Here is a 12,467-nt window from a genome sequence, read left to right as displayed (position 1 = left end):
TGACAAGACCTTGTGTGACAGTTCAGTTGTGCGTGACTAGCTGTGGGCGAGTCTGTTCTAGCCAGGAACCACCTTTCACTTGCACAGCCCCATATCCACATCTATCACCCTCTTGGACCTCCCTCAATCATGTGGTATATCAGGCAGGAGAAACGTGATCTTCTCTCTGGATCTCAGTTGAGTAACCTCTGAGAGTCAGGAGATGGGTCATGTCCCAGGCTGACAGGTGGCAGGGCTGGAAGGGGACTCCAGGACCATTTGTTTAGTCTTCTATCTGGGCGCTCACTGAATTGCCTTTGAAAAAAAAAAATCCCCTGATCTAGAACAGTGATTCTCAAAGTGTAGAAATGGGGGGATTCCTGAGGGCCTTTCAGGGGATCCCTGAAGTCAAACGATTTCATAATACTGCTGAGATGTTACTTGCTTTTTCTACTTCATCTTCTCACCATGGTACTGTGGAGTCTTCCAAAGGCACCGTGACACATGGTATTGCAAAGGCATAGTGCGGAGGTGGGTAGCAGAGTCCCTCCGTCATGGACAAAGTCAGACATTAAAGGGGCTTGCTTGCAGAACGTGTGAAACAGTGTTCCGCCTCCGACTAATTTTTTGTTTGTTTGGGGAAATATAGTACTTTTTCCCTAAAGTTGTCAGTCATGTTAACTTGTCTTGGGTTTAGTCTTGTTACCGTAAATGAATGAGGAAGTTCCTTTTTATATGTGTTGATTTCAGTTTCTAAAACGGTTCATCTGAGTAGACATGACCCACACAAACAAAAGTTTTCTAGGGTCTTCTATCATTGCTAAGAGTGTTAAGGAGGCCTGAGACGGTAAAGGTTTGGGAATGGCGGATCTAGAAGGGGCCAATTCTGTATTTCCTTCTGAGCTGCGGAAGTTCCCTAAAAATGCCCTTTCCGTAGGTGGCAAGCTGAGTTTCTGGCCCGTGCAAGGATAATCGGACCTGTACTTTGGGGTTTGAATTGGGTGAGGTGATAGATGGGTGCCATGGGTTAACTCGTGTCCCTGGAAAGACATACACAGGGCGAAGGGTGAACGTGAAGGTAGAGCTGAAGTGATGCCTGTCTACCCCCTGTAATGCCAAAGATCACCGGCAAACCACCAGAAGCTAGGAGAGAGGAACGGATGCTGCCTCGGAACCTCCAGAATGATTCAACTCTGCTGATGCCTTGGCCTCAGACTCTGGCCTCCAGAACTATGGGAAGAAATTTCCCTTGTTGGGCCAGCCAGTGTGTGATACTTTGTTGCAGAGACCCTAGGACCTGAGACAGTGGGAAACTGTTCTGCAAACCAGAAAGTGTTCTGTGGGTGTCAGAGGTCCTGATGTTAGAGCCTCCTTTTTGTTCTGGGTACAGGCTGGTCAGTTGCTACCGTTAAATGCCTTGGCATCTGAAGCCTTCGCATTGTTTGATATTTCTACATTTCCTTCCCTTTTGATTTTTCCACCTCCTCTTCTCTCGCACTTTATTCCTCCTATACTCTTGTGTTTACAGTGCAGAATTGGTTCTTTCACTTGTTGAGACTTCTTAGGGGCTACTTTCCAATCACCAGGGTGCCTCTTAGTCTGTAGCATATAGATCCCGGCTGCCTGATGACAGCCAGAGGGAGCCTCTCGGTGGGACCTGTCCTGGGCACCCACAGGTTACAGATTGACTCACTAATCTCACAGCCTCCCCTCCCACCCCGGGCAGGGGGAGGTACAGACGCGACCCCTGTTTGAGGGATGGGGAGTTCAGGTACAGAGCGGTGGGGGTTGCACAGCTTGGAAGGGCTAGGCTGACTCCAGAATCTTTGCTTTTAATTACAGTCAATGTGGGAATTTGGTGTTAGAGTGACTATCTTCAAGATTAGAGTCTGGCTTCTGATGGAACAGGAAACTCCCAGTAACAGTGGTTGACCCAAGAGAAGTGGGGAGCTAGGTCGGACTCCCCTCTGCCCCTTCAGCTTCATGCTGCCCACCTTTTAATCCAGCTATCACTGTGGTAACCAGGTCACCGGAGTGTGGAGTCGGCAGCTCCATCGTGTTGTTTCAAGTCTTGAATTTGGCATCTGTTGACACACGCTTTCTGAGATACATCGAGGAAGTGGCGAAGTGCTAAGAGCTATTCGTCTGCGGGCATCGTGACCATGCAGGGGATCCAGGAAGCTCAGGGCAGGGGACTTCCGCCAGCTTCCAGGGGCCTCCCAAGCTGTCCTCAAAATGTGACTGAGTTTGGGGTGGAGAGACAGAACGGTGGAGAAAAAGAGAAAGATAAACCCAAAAGCTCAGCTGAAAGCTGATAAGGGACCTCATTGGCTCGAGATGGCTATGTGTATAAAAATGGTTAAATATTAATTTAGGTTCTTTTAAAACAAAGGGCAAAATTCAGAGCAAGGTGAGGTAGGCAGGGGCTGTGAAGAGAACTAGCTAGTTTAGGGAAAATAGCCAGGAGTCCCGAGAATTATTTAGAGAGGGAAACTGTTGATTCTCGTGGCTGCCTGTCCTCTCCCCGAGATGGCTCGCCTCCTTCATTTGTTTCAAAAGGTGTTCTTCCTAATGCTCTGGGGGGAGGCTGTAGGGGACAAGCTTCTGGTGGTCCCTCAGGACGGGAGCCACTGGCTCAGTATGGAGAACATAGTTGAGCTCCTCAGTGAGAAGGGGCATGACATTGTGGTGCTGGTGCCAGAAGTCAATTTGCTTCTGAAGGAATCCAAACACTACACGAGACAAATCTACTCAGTGCCACTTGGCCAGGAAGAGTTGGAGAACCGTTACCGCTCTTTTGGAAAGAATCACTTTGCTGAGAGATGGCTCCTGAACGCTGCTCAGATGGAGTACAGAAATAACATGATTGTTATTGACATGTACTTCACCAACTGCCAGAGCCTTCTGGAGGACTCGGCCACGCTCAGTGTCCTCAGGCAGAGCAAGTTCGATGCCCTTTTCACAGACCCAGCTCTGCCCTGTGGGGTGATCCTGGCCGAGTACCTGGGCCTGCCCTCCGTGTACCTCTTCAGGGGCTTCCCATGCTCCCTGGAGCATACTATCAGCAGGAGCCCAAACCCTGTGTCCTACATTCCCAGGTGCTATACTCAGTTCTCAGACAAGATGACATTTCCCCAACGGGTGGGCAACTACCTCGTTAATTACCTGGAGACCTACCTGTTCTACTGTCTGTATTCAAAGTACGAAGACCTTGCATCCAATATCCTCAAGAGAGATGTGCACTTACCCACCTTGTATCGGAACGGCTCCATTTGGCTGTTAAGATATGACTTTGTGTTTGAGTATCCCAGACCAGTCATGCCCAACATGGTTTTCATTGGAGGGACCAACTGCAAGATGAAGGGAGTCCTGCCTCAGGTTAGTGGGTTTTTTTTTTTTTTTTTTTTTTTTTGGTTGCTCTGTTTCTTCATGGGCAGACATTATTCTGATGTGCTCAGTCTTCTCTCATCACTTGGCTCTTTGAGCCAACTCTCACTTGGGAGGGCTTCCTCAATGAGGAGATGCCAGGATCAGAGTAGAGGGGCGTGGTGGGGGTCTGAGGCTGAGGTTCTTTTTCTTTTCTTTTTTTTTAAAGATTTTATTTATTTATTTATTTATTTATTTATTTATTTATTTATTTATGAGAGACACTGAGAGGAGGCAGAGACACAGGCAGAGGGAGAAGCAGGCTCCCTATGGAAGCCTGATATGGGACTCAATCCCAGGAACCCAAGATCACGACCTGAACCAAAGGCAGGTACTCAACCACTGAGCCACCCAGGTGCCCCAAGGCTGAGGTTCTGAATGAAGCTGAGGCTTTGGGGGAAGACAGGGTGTATGCCTGACAACAAGAGGAGGTACCTTTAGCTGGGTCATCTGGGGACAGTCATGGAGCATAGAAGGAACCTTGGAAATTTCCAATCTAATCCTACACCCACCCATTGTGGAAACAGGTGAGGGCTTGACTAGGAGGACACAGAGCTGTAAGGACAGTCCAGGTGGAAACCCATTCTCCCACTTCGGTACCATGCCTTTTTCCAGGGTCCTGAACCAGAGATCAGCAAACAATAGCCAGGGGACCAAATCTGCCCAAAGCTAAGAATGGTTTTCATTTATTTTTATTTATTTTATTTTTTTTTAAAGATTTTGTTTTTTTTAAATTTTTATTTATTTATTTATGATAGTCACAGAGAGAAAGAGAGAGGCAGAGACACAGGCAGAGGGAGAAGCAGGCTCCACGCACCAGGAGCCTGACGTGGGATTCGATCCCGGGTCTCCAGGATCGCGCCCTGGGCCAAAGGCAGGCGCCAAACTGCTGCGCCACCCAGGGATCCCCTTAAAGATTTTATTTATTTATTCATGAGAGACACACACAGAGAGAGAGAGACAGAGACAGAGACATAGGCAGAGGGAGGAGCAGGTTCCATGCAGGGAGCCTGATGTGGGACTCGATCCCTGGTTCCCAGGATCAGGCCCTGGGCCAAAGGCAGGCATTAAACCGCTGAGCCACCCAGAGATCCCCCTGGTTTTTATATTTTTAAAGGAATGTTAAAAACAGCAACCACAAAGAATACGGGATGGAGATGTATGTGACTCACTACCTGACCCTTTACAGAAAAAGTATGTTGACCTCTGACCTAAGGCAAATGGTTTTAGATGCCTTCCTGACATATGGGAAGAGAGCCCAGAGTTACTTTGGAAATTAAAAACTTGTGAGGTTTTTGTATTTGTATTTATACCTCTGAAAGGCTTCAGATCACCCTTTCCCAGCAGAATTCTCTTTTTCAATGCATTTTTCATCAGAAAGAAAATCCCAAGCAGGTCCCAAAGACCCTTATCCCTCTTCTTGAATATCTGCCAATTTCTTTGTTGGCACGTTGGACAGTTGGCCATGCCTATAAGAGCTGGTAGGAGCAGGGGCAATGAGCATAATCAGACTGGTTCCAGGAAGCATGGGGCACAGAATACAAATCCCACAGGCCAGGGAAATTTAACCCAGTAGTCAGTCAATAAGCAAAAATATCATAAGAAATATATGGCATAAGAAGGAAACAATCGCATTTTTGCAAAAAGAATTGCATGTAGTCATATTGAAAACCAGACTGTAGGGAATGTGTTTTTTGAGCATCATGAATTTACATGGGATTCTCAGCTATTACCCAAATATTACCACAGAGAACATTCTGTATTACACAGTATATAATTATCAACTTGTATATTTGTATATTGAAAATTAAAGTGATCAAAATCAGAATTTTTTTGGCTTAAATGATCTAACCATTTCGACACTCTGGGGAAAAAAAATGTGTACTTTGCAGTGATGGAAAAGTTGTGGAATCATGTAGATGTGGTTGTACCACATGGTGAGTGTACTAAATGCCTCTGAACTGTTCGCTTTAATATTGTTGATGATGTTATGTGACTTCATCAAAAAAAATTGCTTAAAAAAAGAAGATACATCATAGATCAGGAAAAACAAAGGCCTAATTTATAGCTGAAAACAAACCACCAACAACAAAAAACCCCACATACTCCTTAGTAGGCAAATAACTTTATCAGGTAATACTAACCACAATACAAGTGTCCATTAAAGTTTGGAGACATATTTGGCTTCAGAAATAATCCAAGAAATTCAGACTATAAGCAATGAAATTCAATTTTGCTGAGCAAGTCAGCAAGCACGTTTTATAAGTAGCTATGGGCTTAATTATAAAACCAGTATAATTAAGTTTCTTATTATGCTTCTGCTACTGTGCAGAGCCTTTTGAAAACCAGAGCTTTGTGAACACTCTGCATAAATAATGCTATGATTCACCATCTGGGGAGGTGTGCTTATTCTCAGGGCGACTTGTGTGCTCCCAGGCTTGCATGTATGACAGAGCATGAGATCACTCCCCAACGCCCAAGGTAGCGTGACTGACTACGGCTCCTCCTGCCTCCTCTGCCTAGGGAGGGACTGGGGACCTCAGAGGGTTCCCTGGTTGGTTTGGCCCACGATGCTCTTGGAGAAGCTGCTCAGGTGCCTGGTTCCCACTGGGAGACCCCAGATGTCCTGAACCCAAGGCCTCCTCTCCAACCCTGAGTTGAGACTCATCTGTCCCATGGCTAACTTCTTTTCCTTAGATTTCCAATATCTCCATGAAATTAAAAAAAAAAAGTTTTATTAATTTAAGAGATCTCTACACCCAATATGGAGCTCAGACTCAAGTCCCTGAGATCAAAAGTAGGATGCTCTACCGACTGAGCCACCCAGGTACCCCCCAACATCTCCATTTTAGAAGAGAGTTTGGCGTTACATTTCACTATTAGAAGGGCCATTGAAGTGTTTTTCTTAGAACAAAGGATTTCAGGGGTAAATCACAGTCTCTTCCAATTGCAAAGCAGAGAACTGCTCAAAGCTTCAGGAACAGGTTTCCAATCTCCCTTTTAGGGGCCACACAAACCCAGGGAGCTCAGGCTCCCATACCAGCACCACCTCTCTGCCCAGGCTGCTCTGTGGGAGGGAATGCATCAGAGCCCAGCCCTAGCTTATACCTGGGTGGAAAAGGGCTAGCTTTCCCTCCCCAGTGGCTCCAGAGATTCCACCCTCGTCCCCCTTATGTTGGTGGAGTAAAAGTGATAAGACTTGGATTCAAGCCCAGCTTTGTGGCTGAGGCAGGTGGCTTATCTCTGGCATTGTTCATGTCTCCATCTGTGAAATGGGAACACTCTAAAGGTCAGGGTTTGGGGCAGGCAAGATGGAGTTCATTGGAGAATTTTGAAAACCACAAATGCAGCACACGTAGGACAGGCTTCTTCAGGCTGGAATAACAGGACAGAGCCCCCCATGCAGGAGAGAGTCCTATTCTCCTGTACACGAGCAAACCAAAGTTACCAGGCAAGACAGATGAGCTGCCTAAGGCCCGGGGTGCAGCGAGGAGCTGAGGCAGGACGAGAACCCACCTCTTTGTCACTCTCCCATCCCAAGGCCACATGTTTGCCCAGCACTCATTTTCCAAAGATATAAGACCTGGAGCGTAGCAGACTCATGAAGGGAAGAAATGAGGTTGGACAGTGAGTCAGCAGATTTGAAGAGCTTCCTCCTGGCCAAGTGACCTTAGATTTCAGTCTTCTTATCTCAGAATGGGGTGGAGATCATGTGCCTTGCTCCTCACAGGGCTGTTTGAGGATCACTTGGGCAGCATGTGGAGGTGCGTGATAGACTAGTAGGAAAGCCATGGTCTCTGGCCCTCCCTTCTCTGGACCTTTGTGCAATGCTGACTGAGCTGATACAAACAGCTTGGCTTTCTTGCAGCATCTTAGGGGGAGTGTTTTCGCAGAAAGCTAGATCCCAATTCCCAAGGACTAGCTCTTTTGTTCCCGGGTGTCCCCTTCTGGAATCATCTAGATAGCATTTCTCAAACGGGAAATTTTGCACCCCTAGAAGGCAACTTTTGGAGACATTTTTAGTGTCACAATCAGGGGGTGAAACTGACATAGAAGCCAGGGATGCTGGTAAAAGTCCTACAAAGCACAAGAAATAGCAAACCACCCACTCCTAACAAAGAATTAATTATCTGTTCCCCAATAGTGCTGAAGTTGAGAAATACTGGTGATCTAAATCAGTTCCATGTGAGTATCAGTGACTTCTACCCAGGGCCATAGCTGAGCGATGGGGGGCCACAAGAATCCTCTGCCCATTCCCTGAGCCATGTGGTCTCCCTTCAGGGGTCTCTACAAGCAATAGTCACCAAAGCTGCAGCTTCCACGTTTTTTGGTTGAGCTGAGGACTGAATTCCAGTCAAGTCAAAGCAACAAAACGCCAAAATGCCAAGTCATTCTTAATAGGTACTTTTTAAAGTACATAATTAAGGTCAATGTCTACAATACTTTTTGTGGTTTGCTTTTCTTTCAAAAAGGATTTTGAAATGTGTTTGTATTTATGACTGATTGGACATGTAGAACATTTTGATAGTATTGTTTCTGTTAATAATTATCCAGAGTAGCACAATGCTAGCATGAGTCAGCCTTTTTAAAAAAAGTATCCTAGATGAGTATCTGAAAAATTTCAACCTTGGTTGATTAATGATTTGTGTAATTCCAAGAGAATGAGATTAAACGGGTTTAAAAAACAAAACAAACAACATTCCTGAGATATAAGTCATAGATCATACAATTCATTCTAGGAAGGTTTACAGTTTGATGGTTTTTAGCATATTCTCAGCAACCATCACCACAATTGGTTTTGAAATGTTTCCAATCACCCCTAAAAAACCCCCTGCCCAGTGAGTAGTCACTCTACAGCCCCTGCCAACCACTGATCTACTCTTCGGTCTTTATGGATTTGCATATTGAGATCATCTCAAACAAATGGGATCACAGAATATGTGACTGGCCTTTGTATTTTTATTTAATTATTTATTTAAAAAGATTTTATTTATTCATGAGAGATGCAAGGAGAGAGGCAGAGATATAGGCAGAGGGAAAAGCAGCATACCAGTAGGAGCGTGAGGCAAACTCAATCCCAGGACCCCAGAAACATGATCAGAGCCGAAGTCAGACACTCAGCCACTGAGCCACCCAGGTGGCTGAGCACCCAGGTGCCCCTCGACAGGCTTTTTAAATATAGCAGAATATTTTCAGGATTCATCCAGGTTGTGGTATTGTTTTTTATTGCTTAATAATATTTCCTTCTATAGATATACCACACTTCATGTACCTACTCATCAGTCGATGGATTTTTGTGTTTTTTCTATTTCTTGGCCATTGTGAATACCGCTGCTGTGAACATTCCTGTGCAAGTTTTATGTGTACATATGTTCCAGTCTCTTGCATATGTACCGAGGAGCGGAATTGCTGGGTTGTGTGATAAACCTTTGAGGAACGGCTGGATTGTTGTTCAGAGTGCTGCTCCCTTTGTTTTATTGTGATAAAATACACATAAAGTAAAACTGACCATTTTAAAGTGGGCTCTCCAGTGGTGATTGATACGCCCATGATGTACATCATCACCATTATCTAGTTTCAGAACATTCTTATCACCCCAAAAGGACATGCACGTGCCTTTCTAAGTAGTCACTCTGATTCTACCCTCCCCAGCTCCTGGCAACCACGAATCTGTTTTCTTTTTTTTTAATTTTTTTTATTTATTTATGATAGTCACAGAGAGAGAGAGAGAGAGAGAGAGAGAGAGGCAGAGACACAGGCAGAGGGAGAAGCAGGCTCCATGCACCGGGAGCCCGATGTGGGATTCGATCCCGGGTCTCCAGGATCGCGCCCTGGGCCAAAGGCAGGTGCCAAACCACTGCGCCACCCAGGGATCCCACGAATCTGTTTTCTGTCTATAGATTTGCCTATTCTGGAGATTTGATGGAAATGAAATCATACAGGATATGGCCTTTTGTATCTGGTTCTTTACTTAGCTTAATGTTTCAAGGTTCATCCATATAATAACACGTGTCAGTACTTAATTTCTTTTTTAGAGATTTATTTATTTATTTGTGGAACGAGGGACAGAGGGAAAGAGTGAGAGAGAGAGTAGAGTCCTTGAGCAGATTCTTCACTGAGTATGGAGCCTGAAGCGAGGCTCGATCCTGGGGGCCTGAGACCAGGACCTGAGCCAAAATGGAGTGAGATGCTTAAGTGACTGAGCCATGCAGGTGCCCTGATACTTCATATCTTTTGTGGCTGAATAATATTTCCTTGTGTGAATGGACCTCCGTTTGTACATTTATCAGTTGACAGATATTTTCTTTAAAATTTTATTTATTTAAGTAATCCCTCTGTACACCCAACGTGGGGCTCAAACTCATGACCCTGAGCTAAGAATCGCATGTTCTTCTGACTCAGTGAGCCAGGCGCCCCCGCTGATGGACATTTCTATCATCTGTTGATGGGTTTCCATTCTTTGCAATTGTGTACAGTACTGCTATGAGCATTTCTGTACAATATTTTGTTGAACAGTTGTTTTCACTTCTTTTTTTTATTACAGCCACCCTAGGTGGCAAGAAGTGATATCTTATTTTTATTTGCATTTCCTTAGTGACTATTGATGCTGAGTATATTTTCACAGGCTTGTTGACTGTCCTTATATCTTCTTCAATAGTAATCTATTCTGATCCCTTGTGTATTTAAAAAAAACTATTTCTGTTGATGTTGTTGAGTGTTGGAGGGAGTTATTGGGAGGATGTTGATGCAGGTTTACAAGGGGGCTGGTTCCAGGCATTTGGAGGCTTCTCAACTCCTCCTCAGAAGGAGGAGTCTTCAGAATGAGTGTTCTGCCCACCATTCTTTCAGTTGGACTGGTTTCCAAGGAGGTGGCCTTGAGAGAGCCAGGTGTTGTGGACAGTATACTATCCAGATGGTATACATAAGTGAACCCAATTAATGTGTCTATTTGGACTTCTAGATTTGGCAGGCAGGGGCAGAGATCTACTGGTCTTGTGGCCATTCAGACAAGCCTTGTGAGGAACATCCCTTGATTCTTAGCCCTGCCACCACCCATCCAACACTGCCTTGTTTTCAGTGTGTCCTTGCCTCCATATCCAGTGGCCAGTTTGTGAGACAACAATTGGTGAACTAGCCAGCAAGCTGAAGAAATGGGCTCTGGGAAAGAGATGTCATGAGGGAAACCCTGAGTTAGCTGTTGACCTTTTCATAGGATGAGGGGCACCTATGTCAGATGCTTATGGATTGCCAGGTGTCTATGGGGACACATGAAAACAATGGCTGGTTCGATGGGCGCGTTGTCAGGGCTGCTCAGGGCACCCTGTGGCAGAGAGTGGAAACAGATGTCTGTTGCTGGGCCGGATGCTGTAGGGGGCAGGTCAGCAGACCACTGAAATTCAACTAGAGCCTAAAGCCTGAATCACAAGGTTGGAAGAGGGCTGAGGTTGCAGAAAGATGTGCGATGCCCACTGGTCTGTTGGCTTTGAGGCAGATCAACAAGATATGGGTTGGACCCAATGATAGAGACCACAGAAGGAGAATGCCCCTTGAACTTTGGTCCAAGCTCTGGAAGGGGGTGAAACCCGAAGATGAGTAGTGGATTGACTGAGGTGCTGGCCATTTCCTGGCCACGTGGGTACAATGGCATTAAGACAATCTCCCTGTTAATAGGGAGGAGCTGAGTAGTGGGTGAGGCTAGAGGTAGGAGAGGTGGCTGCTAAGAAGTGTAAGGAACCTCTACTCTCCCTCCTGGTTACCCTTGTGGTCCTGTGCCATCATCCTGTCCCCTTTATCTCCTTCCATTTCTGCCCTCATTTGTTTGCTGCCCAAGGCCTTCAGACAGCATTATTTAGAAAAACATTTTGCAAGAGTTTATAATCATTATCTGTGGGACCAGCGACTGAGAGGAGCTACTCCTGTATTACCAGAAGCCCCAAAGGCTTCTAGGTGATTTTGAAAACGTTGTTTTGTCATGTTAAAAATCTCAGTGAGATTTTGCTGGGTTTCATGCTTATGAAATGAATCTATTGCTTCACTGGGGACAAAATCAGGAGTATTACAATGTGAAATCTTCCCATCCAGCATGTTGTAGTCTCTTTATTTTAACTAGATTGATATATTAGAGTTGTTAAAGAATGAAAGTCCAACCTGTAAATTTGCAGATCAATTGGCCTTATTAAGGATTTATGAACTGAGCAGCATCCCATCTAGGAAGCAGAGGGGAGTTCTGAGGCCTTGTATGAAATGGGTGGTTTTCATGGGAAGGAGGGCAGGAAGTTATTAGTGAAAGACCCCAGTCCCTAAACAAGGTAGCAGGAGACAGGAGAAGAGGAGTGGAGTCAGAGCCTGATTGGAGGCTTTGTGACAGCTCCCCTTGTTCCAAGGTGACCAGGCTCTGGGGGAGGGTGCTCTCTGTTCCCTCATGTCATCCATAAGGGTTATCTTGCCCATTTATGCTTTAGATAACAAACGATCTTATTCTGAGAAGTAAGTATGGAATGCTCAACAACACTTGCAGTGTGTTCACATGTGCACTGCAGGATCCTTCAAGGTATTTCCTTATTTGACAGGCGCTTCAAGTAGATTCTTCCCTGATCATTGCAAGAGATGTCCTGGTGTGGAATAGGAGCAAAACCTAAGAGCTAGTGTCTCCCTCCCTGTTTAGAGAAAGCTGCCTTAGCAGTGTTATATATTTTTCTGGGTGTGTTCCATGTTCCCCCACAAATGAGAGGAAAGTGCCTCAACAGTTTGTAGCCAAGTTTCCATCCCACAGAGAGGTTATGCTTGAGACTGGGGCATTGGTGTATCCCCAGAGCTCAGTCACAGCTCTTGGCACAAGATAAACCAGGAACTAGGAGGAGATCCAGTGAACTGGGCATCCACAGCCCTGTTTTGGGAATTGGGTAGAGGGCAACAGAGTCAATTAGAATGTTCCCTGGAGAGAGCACAGAGGCAGGTGAGATGTTTCCTAGATAAGGGGGATTGATTTCTCCTTGCGTGGAAGCAGAAGAGTGGGGCCAGTGGTGGAAGAGTGGGACAGGTCTAGTCTGTAATGATTAACA

This window comes from Nyctereutes procyonoides, unplaced genomic scaffold, assembly GCF_905146905.1.
Source record: "Nyctereutes procyonoides isolate TBG_1078 unplaced genomic scaffold, NYPRO_anot_genome, whole genome shotgun sequence".
Lineage (NCBI taxonomy): Eukaryota > Metazoa > Chordata > Mammalia > Carnivora > Canidae > Nyctereutes > Nyctereutes procyonoides.
This window is presented reverse-complemented; position numbering follows the sequence as displayed.